The sequence below is a fragment of the Siphateles boraxobius genome, unplaced genomic scaffold (assembly GCF_051911475.1).
Source record: "Siphateles boraxobius isolate OS27281-9 unplaced genomic scaffold, OSU_SipBor_1 41, whole genome shotgun sequence".
In the NCBI taxonomy this organism is placed as follows: domain Eukaryota; kingdom Metazoa; phylum Chordata; class Actinopteri; order Cypriniformes; family Leuciscidae; genus Siphateles; species Siphateles boraxobius.
In genome coordinates, this window is record NW_027509042.1 from 677,741 (window position 1) to 696,169 (window position 18,429).

An 18,429-nucleotide genomic window follows, 5' to 3' on the forward strand; every position below is an offset into this window, starting at 1 on the left:
TCTCTTTGAAGTGTGGGTACCGCTTGCTCCGCTTTTTTTTTTTTTTTTTTAGGGAGCCAGCGGCGGAACAGACACACACACAAACAAAGGCTCCACCCGGCCCTCACCCGGGGGGAGGGAGTGATCGTGCCACTCCAAGAGCATCTCATCCATTCCTGGGCGGCCCGCTCCGGAATGCTTTCGCTGTCGCTTGCCACCTGGCTTGGCAGCGCCTGGAGCGGGCTGGGCGTCTCTACTGCGGCCGGCTCCCTGCTGAGGCCTGGGTGGAGGCTGCTGCGGAGGGCCAGCAGGAGCGGCGGCCGGAGAACGCCCACGGCGACGAGCAGGCGGAGGAGCTGCCACCGGCGGCGGGTGGAGGCAGCAGCTGGCCACCGGGGCAGGATGTGCCGGATGACCTCCGTCTGCGCTTGAGCGGCAGAGAACTGTTTGATGCAGTTCTCCACCGCGTCGCCGACCAGCCCAACCTGGGAAATTGGGGAGACCAGGAACCGAACCTTGTCCGCATCCGCCATACCAACCAGGCTGAGCCAACGAAGGCGCTACTGGACCACCAAGGTGGACATCGCCAGACCGATCACGCACGCTACGACACCCGTACCCCGGAGGGTGAGGTCGGATGCAGTGCGGTGCTCACCTATGAGCGCACGGTCTGGATTACCCTCGTGCATGCCATGGGTGCCCTAGCCTGCAGCAACGCCATGGCACGCAAGAGGAAGGGGCTTGCCCACAGGCTTTGTAAGCTCTGCCCGTCGGAACGGATGAAACTCACAGGCCTTAGGGGGGAGACGAGGATCCCCCCAAAAGGCAGCGGCCGCCGGACACAGGAGCACCTGTGTCGACGGACCGCTCCAATGGAGGGACACCTCGCAACCCTTCACCGTTCCTCCATCAAGGGTAATGAGGGGGAAAAGCTATTCAGGCAGTTTCTGGCAGAGAAAGATGCTGTTCACCACCTGATAAGCTCTCCATGCATTTCGGGAAAGAAAGGCACTGGGGCGGCGAGCTGAGAACCAGCGCGGCCCGCCCCAAGATACCAAACTCCAGATTCCAACCGAGACTGAACGGGACACGGTGGAGGTTCCACTCGAGCCCGGCAGCCTCGGCGGCCCGTTTCAGCATAGCTGATAATTCTGGATCCGGCTCGGGCAACATTGAACTCCCGGAGGGAGACAATGCAGCCGAGTCATCATCTCCAGAAGTCAGCTCACCCTCTGATGCTGCAATCGGCGTCCTGTCCTCCAGGGGAGCCCCGAGTGAAACCGCTGGCCCACCCATTAGAGATGGACCAGCAGACAACACAGGAGGCTCCAGTGGTTGCAGTGGAAGGGAGGAGTGAGGAGCCCACAGGGAATGGTTACCGGGCGGGACATCCAACACTATCCTCCGGTCACCCATCCCACACAGCACCCGAGGGTGGGGCATGGTAATGGGGACTCGCTCTCCGCGAACGAAGGCGAGTCTCGCCCTCAACACTGCGACAGTCATGTTCCCACAGTGAAAACATGAGCTGTCCACAAAAGCTGTCTCAGCGTGCTGTAAGCCAAACACGTGACACAACAGTTGTGACCATCAGAGAGAGACAGGGAACGACCGCACCCAGAAACGCACGGGCGGAATGACATCTTGAAAAAGACGCAAACGCACCCGTGTTGCTCTTTCAGAAAATAGGACCGTCACCAGTGCCGGAGCACACAGGGAAATGACCGCGGCAACACTGAACAGAGAACTGAAACAGTGAAGCACTCACTTTTCCGCCCTCTAACCAGCCATCAACACACACAAACATTTAGAAATTTGTTGCTGTTAAAACAGCAGTTGAGAGCTCAAAGCTCGCGATCACCGCTGCACTCGCGCTGTAGAACACCAGCACTGGGAGAGTCTTCCTGAAGAACACCGACACACTCGCTCGTTGTAGACAACAGCACTCTCAGAGACATCAAACGATCGGCTCCGAAGCGAAAGGCAACTAGTGCGTGCATCCACTTCCGTATTTATACCCGCGCCGCGGGGGCGGAGTGTGTGATGCGAATCACGCACGCCAATTACATTGGCTCGTTCAATAGTACTCGAAGATGATAGGCTCCCTAGCGTGATCCCATTTCAGTCGCGTCGACTACGTCCGACGTTATCGACTGAAAGGGAACTATTTATTTTTATTGTCTTGTTGAATATGATGTTTACTCTAACATACACTCTTTGATGGTTCCATATAGAAGCTTTAACATCCACAGAATCTTTTCACTGCACAAAATAAATATTATTTAGATTATTAAAAAGTTCTTTACACTTAGAAAAAAGAGGTTATTTTATAAACTGATCACTTTTGTTCTTTTGGGAACCAAAAATGGTTCTTCTATGGCAATGGCATCAATGCAAAAAACCCTTTTGGAAAGTTAATTTTTTAAGAGTGTACATTACATTTTGAAAATGATATGCATTACGATCAACATTTCATGTTGACTTTGAGCCAGGATGGGAGATAGTATTTTATTCTAACAAAATGACACACTTCACCTCTAAAGAGATAGTTCACCCTAAAATGAAAGTTAAGTCATCATTTTCTCACCCTGGTGTTTTTCTAATGCAGTATGCGGTTCTGTTTTTTTGTTTTTGACCACAAAAGGGGATTTTTTTTATATGTCCCGCTCGCGCTCTTCCATATAAAGAAAGTTAATGGCGACCAGCATTAAGGTTTTTATAAATAAAACTCAAAAGTATCAAGTTACATGTGTGGTATATTCCAATTGTTCTGAGGGTTTACGATAGGGTTTGGTGAAAAACAAACCTAGTAACAACAGATGGAAACTAGCACTTGTAGCTAACTCTGGCTTGTTTACAACAAGTAACTTGTTTGTTGATCGATGAGCATTGTCCCTATCAAATAAATAAAAAATAAAAAATTGTATGTATTATTTAACGAAAATCCACACCTTGGCCGTTGGTCTTCCGTTCTCGACTGAGACTCTATCAGCGCCATTGTTCACTCCTGCCCAGAAAATCGAGATGAATAAATATGCTACATGAAATACAACTCCTAGAAATCCCAAAAAAGTATCCATGTACTTTCTTCACTGAGTTGAATATCTCCAGGCTAATACAGATGTGAATGAACGCGATAACTTTTTTTTTTTGGTGAAAAAAACTGGTATATTAATAATAATAATTCATTACATTTATATTTATATATTCACCTCAGAGAAGAAAGTACATGACTTCTATTTTATGTCGTGTTTTAAGGTTAAAAGTTAAAAGTCCCCCTGTGGTCAAATCCAGCTTGTAACCAATCAGATCAACGTGTGATCGCCAACGAGTGGATCTCTGAGCTTAGTGAGTGAGTGGAGGCGGAGCTCATTTGCATATTCATAGAACCGCGCACTAAATGAGGCAAGGGTGTCGAGTTACATTCAAGCTATTTTAAGGCATGAATACATTTTTTTCCAATGAAAAAACATTTAAATATGTAAAAATATGAGTTTTAAGGGATAAAATGGTTATTTTAAGTGATAAAATTACGCAAATATAACGACACGTGTCGCATGGGATCATTCTGTGATACTTATGCGTTTTTTTTTTTACAAAGCTTGATGCTGGTTGCTATTTATTGCCATTGCTTATAAATCTACCCCTTTAGTGGCTCTAAAAAAGACAGAAGGGCGTATGGCAGTGGAACAACACCAGGGTGAGTAAATGAGGACTCGACTTTCATTTTAGGGTGAACTATCCCTTTAAGGGGAGTTTATTGTTCAGTGGTTTTGAGTTTTAATGACAGCCATCAGCAAGAGAGGTTAAATATCCGGCACCTACATCAACTCTATATCACCTCTGAGTGTAGAAACACAGACGAAGGAGTGACTCCAGGGCCCTTCGGACTCCCACACCGACACTCCACGTCCAAGGCCACTGAAAGCGCTTCAATCGCTCTTAAAACACTGCAGAACGCGACTCGTTCCTCATTAATTGCCTGTGTTAGTTTAGATCCATTGCTGTTGTCTTGGCAGCGGCAGGACGGCGAGCACGAGGACGCAGATACAGTCATAGCTCTGGGGGACATGAATAATACAACGCTACACTCGTTTAGAGACACAGCCAAATGAAAACAAACGCATTTACAGTCCGTGAACCACTGAAGGACAGAAAGGCTGAGAGTTTTGGGTTGGTGGTGTTCACTAAGCCAAGCATCACTATTATATTGTTATAGAGTTGCTTCATACATAGAATCTTTTCAAATCATAACATCATGATTTAGTTTTAATTAATTTTTAAGTTTTATTAAAGGTTATGAATTAAATAGCCCGTAAACGTGCTTTATCACATGGAAAAAAATGAAATAACCCATTAAACATAAACGTATTATGCAATCATCCAAGACATTTCTCCTTGTATAGAACTTTTTTTGGCATAAAGGATCTGTAAAGTTGAGTCAGAGTTCTAAATAGAACTCGGGATGCACAAATATGGAAATTTTAGCCGATACCGATGACCGATAATTCTTTATGTTTGAAAGCCGGTAACCAATATATTTAGCCGATAAATCTAAATCCAAATTTTTATATAATTTTTGAGCCTGATACAAAAACAAGTCTCACCATTAAAAGCCATGTTCCAAACACACACTTATAATGTTCTCAATATAACTTTATGAAACATAAATGACAGACTTAACTGTATTTTCCTTTTTCTATGTGATTCCAATCATATTCCAAGTCATTCAAAACCATCATGTTGAACAGTGCACATCTGAAGTGTCTCAGCTGAAGGAAATAATCCATTTTTATGGGCTTTAATATATCGGCCTAATTTTCTTATCGGGCCGATAATGATAACATTAAAAATGAACATATATCGGCCGATACCGATATAGTGGCTGATATATAGTGCATCCCTAAATAGAAGAGTTTAAGTGTTAAAGTTTGGCATCAAATATGTTTTTATAACTGTAAATGTTCATAATTTGGTAAAGCATTATGTAAAACTAAATACATTTTAATGAAAACTGTAATTGCCATGTTTAGGTCTTGATTTTTCTTCTGAATATGAGGAATAAACTGAGATTCTGCTGACCTTGAATTATAAAATAAGAAGTGTCTCTCCTCAAATACAGTGGGATGTTGAAGTCTGCGAGCTGTGCATAATGCATACAATGCGTTTTATCATATCTCTCAATGCCATGCCATAAAGCTATATTTAAACTTCCACTTTAAATATTAGTGGAATGACGGGCCCCATGCAAATCTGTTATTATAGTAAATTTAATTCCACCATTAAGCTTTTCAAAAGCCTTTTTAATCATCCATTATTCATCAGTATTGTCACTTTCGCTCTTTTTGCTCCACTTAAAAGGTCATCATGTGGAATGAGTTAAGAAACGACTGCGTTCACAGCTGCACGTCAACCATTAGCTCACTAAACATTTGCATATTCTGTTCAGTCACTATTCCATATCAAAACAACAATGAGGTTGGCAACGTGATTAAACATAATTAAGACTTCATTAGAGGTCCTTTGTAAACACTTTCCTCCATAAGGCACTAACTTGCTGGTTTTGCTGATTGCTAATGTTCTTTTGAATAAGTTATACAAGCTGTGACTGCTTTTACCAACCAATTTCATTATTCAAAGAGCAAATGGCAGGTACTTTATGTTTTAACATCACAATGAACAAAGTATTATACGGCATGCATGAAAAATGCCTCATTCCAAAGTGATGATGAACACATTTACATGACATCTAATATAAGTTTATATATTATATATATATATATAAATCTAAGCCAGTTTGGTCTTCAGAAATTTGGCCCATCCATTCACTTTGAGAGAAGCATGATAGATCCCAGCTTACAAAGAATGTTATGCTATTGTTCCCATAAGTTATGAAAACATTATTACTGAACATTTTAAATGTCTGTTTTTTAAAGTCTCCCTGTAGTCAATAATTGTATCCCTTAAAACTCATCTTTGATCACCAAAGTGACATATATAATTGTTTTTTCCTTGAAAAAAAATTCTTCATGGCTTAAAATATCTTGAATGTAACTCGACACCCTTGCCTCATTTAGTATGCGCGGTTCTATGAATATGCAAATGAGCCCCGCCTCCACTCACTCACTCACTCAGAGATCCACTTGTTGACGATCACACGTTGATCTGATTGGTTACAAGGTCGTTTGTGACGTCAGAAACAACAGCGATTTCAAACCGTGTGTTTGAGACTGTCTTTGGTTCACTGCAGTTTTAAGGAGAAAATACTCAGCAATGCTGTCGACTTATGAATTTACACATGATTTGTCTTAAAGCATATTAAAAACGCCATATAGACATATAAACATTATGGGAATGTTACTTTTTAATGTTCTCTGAATATCCTGAAACAAGTATCAAGGTCAGCAACATTTAAAAAATGAATGTCCAACTAAAACATTTCAGAAAAACATTCCATGAGCGATGTATAAATAACGTTTTTGTGCTAACGATTTGAGAATGTTATTAGAGACCAGATCATTTTCTTTGTTCATAACTTTGAGAGAACCTTAGAACGTTCTGATAACGTTCCCTGTTAGCTAGGATACTCAAACACCAGAAAAAATATACCAATGAATATCAAAATTGGTACTTAATTAAATAACCTCAAATGGCATTTGTTGATGCAGATTGCACACAAAAAGGGAAAGAACTTGTGAAAAATGAAAATTGTCCTAAATCATTCAGGTTCATCATCAGTCACAATCATTCCACATAATTTAGTTTGAGACATTTAGTAGCAAGTAAATTACTGTAGATATCGATGAGAAGAACTATATGAACCTTATTTTTCAAAGCTGCAAGGCTTGATTGTGATGATTATGATAATAATAAATGAATATAATAAGAAGTTAGCAACTTCAAGCAGCAAAATTGACTGTTTTTGTCCAGCTAAATAAATTGATTTACATTAAAAACCAGCATGATATTCTGCTTTGTTGTTTTTGTTGTCTTCTTCTTGTTAATGTAATAACCTTATTTCTTTAGGATGAACAGAAATTCTAATCGCAAACTGTGTCACTAATTTCTTTTGCATTATTTGCTGGACTATATTTTGAATGTTTAATTTATAAATGTTGAGATTTCAGATTCACCTCCCTTTAAATGGTACATAAAACCATTTTACATGGCAGAATAAGCTGTAAAGTGAACAAATAGAGTGGCACATTTCAATGCAGATTTTTTAATAATTGTTTTTATGCTTTACATACAGACTGTTATTGAAGGATAAGAGCAGTTAGAAACTGCAGTATTTTTTATCCGACCGAAAACCAGCAAAGAGAACAGGGCGTTTTCATATTAGTCTTAAAATCACTGCGGCAAAACAAGAGGCAGGAATATGCAGAAAATTTATAAAACTGTTTTTGGTGCAGGAAGCGCTCAGTGACTTTAAATGATATGATAAAAAATATATGATATATTTCCCCTTTACTCAACCTGCAGATCTCCAGTACAGAAGTATTATGAAAGCACAACTTCTCTCTCACCATCATATTCTGTATCTCTCTCGCTCTTACTCACTCACTCTCACCTGGGGAAACCCCTCCCACTCTCATTTCTCACCAAACACCAACTTTCTGAACGTCTCTACCACTTTTTCTCTTTAAAATAGACCATCTCTCTCTCTCTTTCTCTCGAGTCTCTTGTAAATGTCATAGTGGTTGTGGAAAAATGTATTCTTCCTTCACACATACAGCGGTGATGGACGGTCCAGCTCTCTGTTCTCTATAAATGAAACTAACCTTTACATAAGGCATCATAGTTGATGGCTCGGCAACCACATGGGGGGTTTTCATGAACTAGGCACATTTACTAGGCATTCTTAACAGTAACTACATTTCCAAATATGAAATGTGAGTGATGCTTGACCACTTCGATGCTAGGGTGCTGTGTGTGGTTGCTAGGACATTTTTACTAAGTTTCTAAGGTGTTTTAGTTGCTAGGGTGCTGTGTGTGGTTGCTAGGACATTTTATCTAAGTTTCTAAGGTGTTTTAGTTGCTAGGGTGCTGTTTATGGTTGCTAGGACATTTCTACTAAGTTTCTCAGGTGTTTTAGTTGCTTAGGTGCTGTGTGTGGTTGCTAGGGTATTTCTACAAAGTTTATATGGTGTTCTAGTTGTTATGTGGTTGCTAGGGTGCTGTGTGTGGTTGCTAGGGCATTTCTACAACGTTTCTAACGTGTTTTAGTTGCTAGGGTGCTGTGTGTGGTTGCTAGAACATTTCTACCAAGTTTCTAAGGTGTTTTAGTTGCTAAGGTGCTGTGTGTGGTTGCTAGGGTATTTATACAACGTTTCTAACGTGTTTTAGTTGCTAGGGTGCTGTTTGTGGTTGCTAGGACATTTCTACTAAGTTTCTCAGGTGTTTTAGTTGCTTAGGTGCTGTGTGTGGTTGCTAGGGTATTTCTACAAAGTTTATATGGTGTTCTAGTTGTTATGTGGTTGCTAGGGTGCTGTGTGTGGTTGCTAGGGCATTTCTACAACGTTTCTAACGTGTTTTAGTTGCTAGGGTGCTGTGTGTGGTTGCTAGAACATTTCTACAACGTTTCTAAGGTGTTATAGTTGCTAGGGTGCTGTGTGTGATTGCTAGAACATTTCTACCAAGTTTCTAAGGTGTTTTAGTTGCTAAGGTGCTGTGTGTGGTTGCTAGGGTATTTATACAATGTTTCTAAGGTGTTTTAGTTGCTAGGTGGTTGCTAGGGCGCTGTGGCTGGTTGCTAGGGCATTTTTACAAAGTTTATAAGGTGTTTTAGTTGCTAAGGTGCTGTGTGTGGTTGCTAGGACATTTTTACTAAGTTTCTAAGCTGTTTTAGTTGCTAGGGTGCTGTGTGTGGTTGCTAGGACATTTCTATTAAGTTTCTAAGGTGTTTTAGTTGCTTAGGTGGTGTGTGTGGTTGCTAGGGTATTTCTACAAAGTTTATATGGTGTTCTAGTTGTTAGGTGGTTTCTAGGGTGATGTGGCAGGTTGCTAGGGCATTTCTACAACGTTTCTAAGGTGTTTTATTTGCTAGGGTGCTGTGTGTGGTTGCTAGGGCATTTTTACTAAGTTTCTAATGTGTTTTAGTTGCTAAGGTGCTGTGTGTGGTTGCTAGGGCATGTTGACTAAGTTGTTAATGTGTTTTAGTTGCTAGGGTGCTGTGTGTGTTTGCTAGGAAATTTCTACAAAGTTTCTAAGGTGTTTTAGTTGCTAGGGTGCTGTGTGTGGTTGCTAGGGCATTTCTACAAAGTTTCTAAGGAGTTCGAGTTGCTAGGGTGCTGTGGGTGGTTGCTATGGGATTTCTACAAAAGTTCTAAGGTTTTCTAGTTGCTAGGGTGTGGTGGATGGTTATTAAGGCATTTCTACAAAGATTCTAAGGTGTTCTGGTTGCTAGGGTGCTGTGGGTGGTTGATATGGTATTTCTACAAAAGTTCTAAGGTGTTCTAGTTGCTAGGGTTTGGTGGATGGTTGCTAGGGTATGTCTACAAAGGTTCTAAGGTGTTCTGGTTGCTAGGGTGCTGTGGGTAGTTTCCAGGGCATTTCTACTAAGCTTCTAAAGTGGTTGTTATATCTATTATATACTGTATGTTCTGAGTGGTTGTTATTTATATAAACTATATAAGTTTTGTTGAGTAGTTGCTAGGGTGCCTAGGGTGGTTGCTAGAGCATCCCTTTGATGTTTATAAGGTATTCTGAGACAAGCAGTTGCTAGGTGTGTTGCCAGGGTGTTCTGGGTGGTTGCCAAGGCCTCTTGACTCGACAAAGATCCTATAGTTTTCAGAGTAGTTGCTATGAAACTCTGGATATCTAGATAGTCTGTGTCTGGGATCTTCTGGTCCAGCTGGTGAAAATGTTGCTAGGGTGCTAAGGGTGGTTGCCAGGGTGTTTCTTTGATGTTTATAAGGAATCCGTACAGAAACAGAATCCTTCTTCATGTCTGTAACTCTAAAGCTAGTATGAGCTCTAGTCACAGTGACGCTTGCAGGTTTGCTGATCTAAATAGGAGTTCTTGTTAAGTGCATGGCTCTCTTCTTCAGCGTTCACACAAACAAACAGTAGAAATCTCTGATAAAGAGCGTTTTCTGGTGCTCGTTTCATTCTGCGCTGAGCAAATCATCAGCACGTACAAACACGCCGCCGCTCCTGCATTATGCATCGCCGTGTTCAACGTACTTTCATTCCCGAAGCCGGAATCCTCCTCCTAACCCGCAAGCTTCTCATTTTCCGTGACAATAAACCGGAGCGCGGGCTGAGACTGATGAAATACAGGATTGCTCCTGATATCTTCTCAGCCTCCGATAAGGAGCGGTTGTGGTGTTTTAGGGAATGGGATTTGCGCATCATAAAATGGTAGTTCCGTATGATGGAACTGGCTTTTTGGAATAAACTTCGAAATACAAATGCTGACTTTTGACTTCTGTTGTTGTATTCCCATGGTGGAGAATATTGAATGATGTTTACCTGAGGAAACTGTGATGAGTTGGTGAACTGCCGCCGGTTTTTCTTATTTATTTACTAATAATATTTACTTATTTATTTACTAATTACAGCAGACAATCCTAGAAACAATTTTCACTCAGAAATTGCTAGTTAACTTCACATCTAGTTACTCTACAAAGAAACGTCAAGTAAAATGAATTAAATATGATATTTTTAAGTAGAAAAACTGAAATAGCATTTTCTAGTGTTGTCAAATCGGTTAGGCTAATCGCAATTAATCGCAACGAACATAAAAGTTTGTATATATTTACGTGTGTATGTATTTAATATATTATATAATATATATATTATATATATTAGAATTAAATATTAGAATTAAATATACAGTATGTAACATGTGATTAATCGTGATTAATCGATTTTACAGCACTAGTATTTTCTTATAAAACGTTCTCCATTCTCCAAATTTTTTATTTTTTTTACAGCATACAATCACAGTTTTGCCAAATGATTACTAACCTTTGAACAATACTTTTAGAGCATTTATTAATATGTTCATGTTAATTTACAAATTTACTAATGCATTTCAACGTTTCATTGTTTCATAGTTTAGTTAAAATTCTATAATTAAATTGAGTTCATGCATTATGAATGAACATTAATTAACAATAATAGTATTTTAACTTAATAAAACCCCAAATCAATTAATGCTTTTAAAAAAAAAATGTCATTGTGCAGTAAAGATGTAAATGATTTGAACTTTATTATAAATTCCTAGCTCATTTCTTTTAGTGAATTTTGAGTAGCCTAAATAATGGAAAAAAAAGTTTGTTCGGTGCCATCAACCAAAATCAAAACCTGAAATTGGTTCAAAATTTATTTAAACTGATTAAAATAGAGTAAATCACCTTTTGAAAATAATTTGACTCTTCAAATAAAGAATAAATTATGTATCAATTACATCATTACACCAGTAGGTGGCAACAAGTGACTTAAAACATTTGTCATTTGTATTTGTCATTGAATCATTCATTCAAGAGATTCGTTCAAAAACTCTGATTCATCTAGTAATGAAACAACTTCAATCTTTATAAATGAGTCATTGAATCATTCACTCACTCAGATTTTTTCAAATTAAATATTCTTTTAAATAGATTGCAGCAATGAACATTTAGTCAGAACCTCATTTATCCATTTACTTTAGGTCTAACTAACCCATTTGTCTCCAAGTTTAAGATCACTAATGCCACACATAACTTCATAAACCGTCAGATTAACTAGTTCATGAAGCTATTGCTTATGGCACTCGCATGCATTGTGCCTGAGCATAACAGCACACGAAAACAACATGAGAATGTCCTTTTTTTCTGAACTTTATCACCGCTAATAGTCTTTCCAGTGCAATTACAGCTCTTTAGAATAAGGTAACCTTTAGATGATTTCAGATGTGAGTCATCCTCGTGTAATTTTAGCTGCTGTGCGTTTCTAAGTTGATTGGCTTTGAAACAGACAATTAGATAAATATGACAGAAAATGACGTGAGCTGAATTGTGATGGAATGGGCCATGGACTTCAGAGCATCTTTGCAACATGCATTCAATCTGCACAATCATTCGCAAGCATCACTATTATGTATTGCTCATATTTAACTTCTGCATGTGACTTGTCTAACTTGTTGCTGTTATTTTTCAGGGATTGGCCTTGCAATTTTGCTGGCAAGACGTAAAAATGAGCAAAAATTATCTTCTTTTATAACCACATAGTATCATTATTTCTGTGTTACAGATTTCCAGATTATCAGAGTAGTACTGGGATGAAAGTTTTTAGTTCAGATATAAACACTGATGTCTACAGAAGTGATCAAAAAACAACCTTTTGAAAGTAAGTTGATGCTTTAAAATAAAGATTGTATCGATTGTATCGTTACGCCAGTAGGAGGCGACAAGTGACTTATTTATCATTAAATCATTCATTCAAAAATGCTGATTCATCCAATAATGAAACAAGTGAAGCCTTTATGAGTGAGTCATTGAATCATTCATTCAAGAGATTTAAAAAAAAAACACTAATTCATCCAGTAATGAAACAAGGGACGTTTTAATGAGTGAGTCATTGAATCATTCATTCAAGAGATTTGATCAAAAACCCTGATTCATCCAGTAATGAAACAAGTGACATATTAATGAGTGAGTCATTGAATCATTCATTCAAGAGATTTAAAAAAAAACACTAATTCATCCAGTAATGAAACAAGTGACGTTTTAATGAGTGAGTCATTGGATCATTCATTCAAGAGATTTAAAAAAAAAACACTAATTCATCCAGTTATGAAACAAGTGACGTTTTATTGAGTGAGTCATTGAATCATTCATTCAAGAGATTTGATCAAAAAATGCTGATTCATCCAGTAATGAAACAAGTGACGTTTTAATGAGTGAGTCATTGAATCATTCATTCAAAAGATTTGATCAAAAATACTGATTCATCCAGTAATGAAACAAGTGACGTTTTAATGAGTGAGTCATTGAATCATTCATTCAAGAGATTTGATCAAAAACACTGATTCATCCAGTAATGAAACAAGTGACGTTTTAATGAGTGAGTCATTGAATCATTCATTCAAAAGATTTGATCAAAAACACTGATTCATCCAGTAATGAAACAAGTGACGTTTTAATTAGTGAGTCATTGAATCATTCATTCAAAAGATTTGATCAAAAACACTGATTCATCCAGTAATGAAACAAGTGACGTTTCAATTAGTGAGTCATTGAATCATTCATTCAAAAGATTTGATCAAAAACACTGATTCATCCAGTAATGAAACAAGTGACGTTTTAATGAGTGAGTCATTGAATCATTCATTCAAAAGATTTGATCAAAAACACTGATTCATCCAGTAATGAAACAAGTGACATTTTAATGAGTGAGTCATTGAATCATTCATTCAAAAGATTTGATCAAAAACACTGATTCATCCAGTAATGAAACAAGTGACGTTTTAATGAGTGAGTCATTGAATCATTAATTCAAGAGATTTGATCAAAAACACTGATTCCTCCAGTAATGAAAACAAGTGACGTTTTAATGAGTGAGTCATTGAATCATTCATTCAAGAGATTTAAAAAAAAAACACTAATTCATCCAGTAATGAAACAAGTGACGTTTTAATGAGTGAGTCATTGAATCATTCATTCAAGAGATTTGATCAAAAACACTGATTCATCCAGTAATGAAAAAAGTGACGTTTTAATGAGTGAGTCATTGAATCATTCATTCAAGAGATTTAAAAAAAAATACTAATTCATCCAGTAATGAAACAAGTGACGTTTTAATGAGTGAGTCATTGAATCATTCATTCAAGAGATTTGATCAAAAACACAAATTCATCCAGTAATGAAACAAGTGACGTTTTAATGAGTGAGTCATTGAATCATTCATTCAAGAGATTTAAAAAAAAACACTAATTCATCCAGTAATGAAACAAGTGACGTTTTATTGAGTGAGTCATTGAATCATTCATTCAAGAGATTTGATCAAAAACACTGATTCATCCAGTAATGAAACAAGTGACGTTTCAATGAGTGAGTCATTGAATCATTCATTCAAAAGATTTGATCAAAAACACTGATTCATCCAGTAATGAAACAAGTGACGTTTTAATGAGTGAGTCATTGAATCATTCATTCAAGAGATTTGATCAAAAACACTGATTCATCCAGTAATGAAACAAGTGACGTTTCAATGAGTGAGTCATTGAATCATTCATTCAAAATATTTGATCAAAAACACTGATTCATCCAGTAATGAAACAAGTGACGTTTTAATGAGTGAGTCATTGAATCATTCATTCAAGAGATTTGATCAAAAACACTGATTCATCCAGTAATGAAACAAGTGACGATTTAATGAGTGAGTCATTGAATCATTCATTCAAGAGATTTGATCAAAAACACTGATTCATCCAGTAATGAAACAAGTGACGTTTTAATGAGTGAGTCATTGAATCATTCATTCAAGAGATTTGATCAAAAACACTGATTCATCCAGTAATGAAACAAGTGACGTTTTAATGAGTGACTCATTGAATCATTCATTCCAAAGATTTGATCAAAAACACTGATTCATCCAGTAATGAAACAAGTGACATTTTAATGAGTGACTCATTGAATCATTCATTCCAAAGATTTGATCAAAAACACTGATTCATCCAGTAATGAAACAAGTGACGTTTTAATGATTGAATCATTGAATCATTAATTCAAGAGATTTGATCAAAAACACTGATTCGTCCAGTAATGAATCAAGTTACGTTTTAATGAGTGAGTCATTGAATCATTCATAAAAGAGATAAAAAAACAAACACTAATTCATCCAGTAATGAAACAAGTGACGTTTTAATGAGTGAGTCATTGAATCATTCATTCAAGAGATTTGATCAAAAACACTGATTCATCCAGTAATGAAACAAGTGACGTTTTAATGAGTGAGTCATTGAATCATTCATTCAAAAGATTTGATCAAAAACACTGATTCATCCAGTAATGAAACAAGTGACATTTTAATGAGTGACTCATTGAATCATTCATTACAAAGATTTGATCAAAAACACTGATTCATCCAGTAATGAAACAAGTGACGTTTTAATGATTGAATCATTGAATCATTAATTCAAGAGATTTGATCAAAAACACTGATTCGTCCAGTAATGAATCAAGTGACGTTTTAATGAGTGAGTCATTGAATCATTCATAAAAGAGATAAAAAAACAAACACTAATTCATCCAGTAATGAAACAAGTGACGTTTTAATGAGTGAGTCATTGAATCATTCATTCAAGAGATTTGATCAAAAACACTGATTCATCCAGTAATGAAACAAGTGACGTTTTAATGAGTGAGTCATTGAATCATTCATTCAAAAGATTTGATCAAAAACACTGATTCATCCAGTAATGAAACAAGTGACGTTTTAATGAGTGAGTCATTGAATCATTCATTCAAAAGATTTGATCAAAAAATGCTGATTCATCCAGTAATGAAACAAGTGACGTTTTAATGAGTGAGTCATTGAATCATTCATTCAAAAGATTTGATCAAAAACACTGATTCATCCAGTAATGAAACAAGTGACGTTTTAATGATTGAATCATTGAATCATTAATTCAAGAGATTTGATCAAAAACACTGATTCCTCCAGTAATGAAACAAGTGACGTTTTAATGAGTGAGTCATTGAATCATTCATAAAAGAGATAAAAAAAAAACACTAATTCATCCAGTAATGAAACAAGTGACGTTTTAATGAGTGAGTCATTGAATCATTCATTCAAGAGATTTGATCAAAAACACTGATTCATCCAGTAATGAAACAAGTGACGTTTTAATGAGTGAGTCATTGAATCATTCATTCAAAAGATTTGATCAAAAACACTGATTCATCCAGTAATGAAACAAGTGACGTTTTAATGAGTGAGTCATTGAATCATTCATTCAAAAGATTTAATCAAAAAATGCTGATTCATCCAGTAATGAAACAAGTGACGTTTTAATGAGTGAGTCATTGAATCATTCATTCAAAAGATTTGATCAAAAACACTGATTCAGCCAGTAATGAAACAAGTGACGTTTTAATGAGTGAGTCATTGAATCATTCATTCAAAAGATTTGATCAAAAACACTGATTCAGCCAGTAATGAAACAAGTGACGTTTTAATGAGTGAGTCATTGAATCATTAATTCAAGAGATTTGATCAAAAACACTGATTCCTCCAGTAATGAAACAAGTGACGTTTTAATGAGTGAGTCATTGAATCATTCATTCAAGAGATTTAAAAAAAACACTGATTCCTCCAGTAATGAAACAAGTGACGTTTTAATGAGTGAGTCATTGAATCATTCATTCAAGAGATTTGATCAAAAACACTGATTCATCCAGTAATGAAACAAGTGACGTTTTAATGAGTGAGTCATTGAATCATTCATTCAAGAGATTTGATCAAAAACACTGATTCATCCAGTAATGAAACAAGTGATGTTTTAATGAGTGAGTCATTGAATCATTCATTCAAAAGATTTGATCAAAAACACTGATTCATCCAGTAATGAAACAAGTGACGTTTTAATGATTGAATCATTGAATCATTAATTCAAGAGATTTGATCAAAAACACTGATTCCTCCAGTAATGAAACAAGTGACGTTTTAATGAGTGAGTCATTGAATCATTCATAAAAGAGATAAAAAAAAACACTAATTCATCCAGTAATGAAACAAGTGACGTTTTAATGAGTGAGTCATTGAATCATTCATTCAAGAGATTTGATCAAAAACACTGATTCATCCAGTAATGAAACAAGTGACGTTTTAATGAGTGAGTCATTGAATCATTCATTCAAGAGATTTAAAAAAACACTAATTCATCCAGTAATGAAACAAGTGACGTTTTAATGAGTGAGTCATTGAATCATTCATTCAAGAGATTTGATCAAAAACACTGATTCCTCCTGTAATGAAACAAGTGACGTTTTAATGAGTGAGTCATTGAATCATTCATTCAAGAGATTTGATCAAAAACACTGACTCATCCAGTAATGAAACAACTGAATTAGTTATGAGTGAGTCATTGAATCATTAATTCAAGAGATTTGATCAAAAACACTGATTCCTCCTGTAATGAAACAAGTGACGTTTTAATGAGTGAGTCATTGAATCATTCATTCAAGAGATTTGATCAAAAACACTGATTCCTCCAGTAATGAAACAAGTGACGTTTTAATGAGTGAGTCATTGAATCATTCATTCAGATCGAATATATAAAGATTTTTTTTCTTTTTAAATAGACTGCAGCAATTAACGATTTCCATTATAAACAAAAAAATCACAACTCTTAATTTATCCAGAATCGTGCAGCTGAAAGAGAAACTCAAGGTTTCTAATCGCAAACTGTGTTTCTTGTGCATTGTTTGCTGGACTATATTTTGAATGTTTAATTTATTAGCTATATTTTGAATGTTAAATAAGGAGAAGCTCAGAAATGTCCAAAATAATCTCTGAGTATGTTTAAGGCCTTACTTAAGTTTGTCAAGATTCAAGTATGTTCTGTATAATATGCAGTCATGCAAGGCAATCCCAATGAAAAGCATATTTTCTTTCTTTTCTTTCATTTCTTCTTTTATAAAAAGGTACGAGCAAGGCCAAATAGAGCCTAATAAAGAGGCAAATTGCGATGCTAATGCATGCATTGTTTTTGTACTGTGGAACAATGCGGCATAATGGAGCAAATGTCTGAATTTTCTGCAGAAAATGGAGCCACATGTTTGGATGATTACTGTGGGAAAAACTTGAAAGAGGCTTAATTGTACTGTATACATATGGTAATTATGATGATAGAGAGCGATAACTGTGCAACGCATCAGAAAAAAGCTTCCTCTTTTTTTTTAATTCTCGGCCTCAAAGACAGAGACCACAATATGATATCAGACCATCTGTAAATATTACAAATGCATGTCCTAAACCACAGTTGATCTTATGAAACACAAAGTAACTTCAAGCAATCAAACTTTTCTCTTAACCGGTGAAGCAAACGTGCCTAACTTAAAGTGGTCTCGGTTTTTCAGTGACATATTTAGCAATGTGAAACTCGACTGGTGGTTGTTCAAAAGTCATAATGACCTTTAAGAAAAGACTGAAGTTGCTAGCTAGCTAAACTTCTGCACAGTCCTGTACTGCAGTCAATCAGCTCTAGCATCATGCTAATAACCCATCGCGGTGGAAAAACCCCAGCTTTACGTGCTCTCGGACATATCTAAGGTATGGCAGTGCTGGATAAAGGTTACAATAACTGTCATGTTCAATTAGCATGTTTCAGTTCACAAATGAGCTAACAAAGCCGTTTTTGAGCAGCCTTTTAACCTCATTCTGATACATACTGTATGCTAAGCTCTTTTGTGTGTGTGTGTGTGTGTGTGTGTGTGTGTGTGTGTGTGTGTGTGTGTGTGT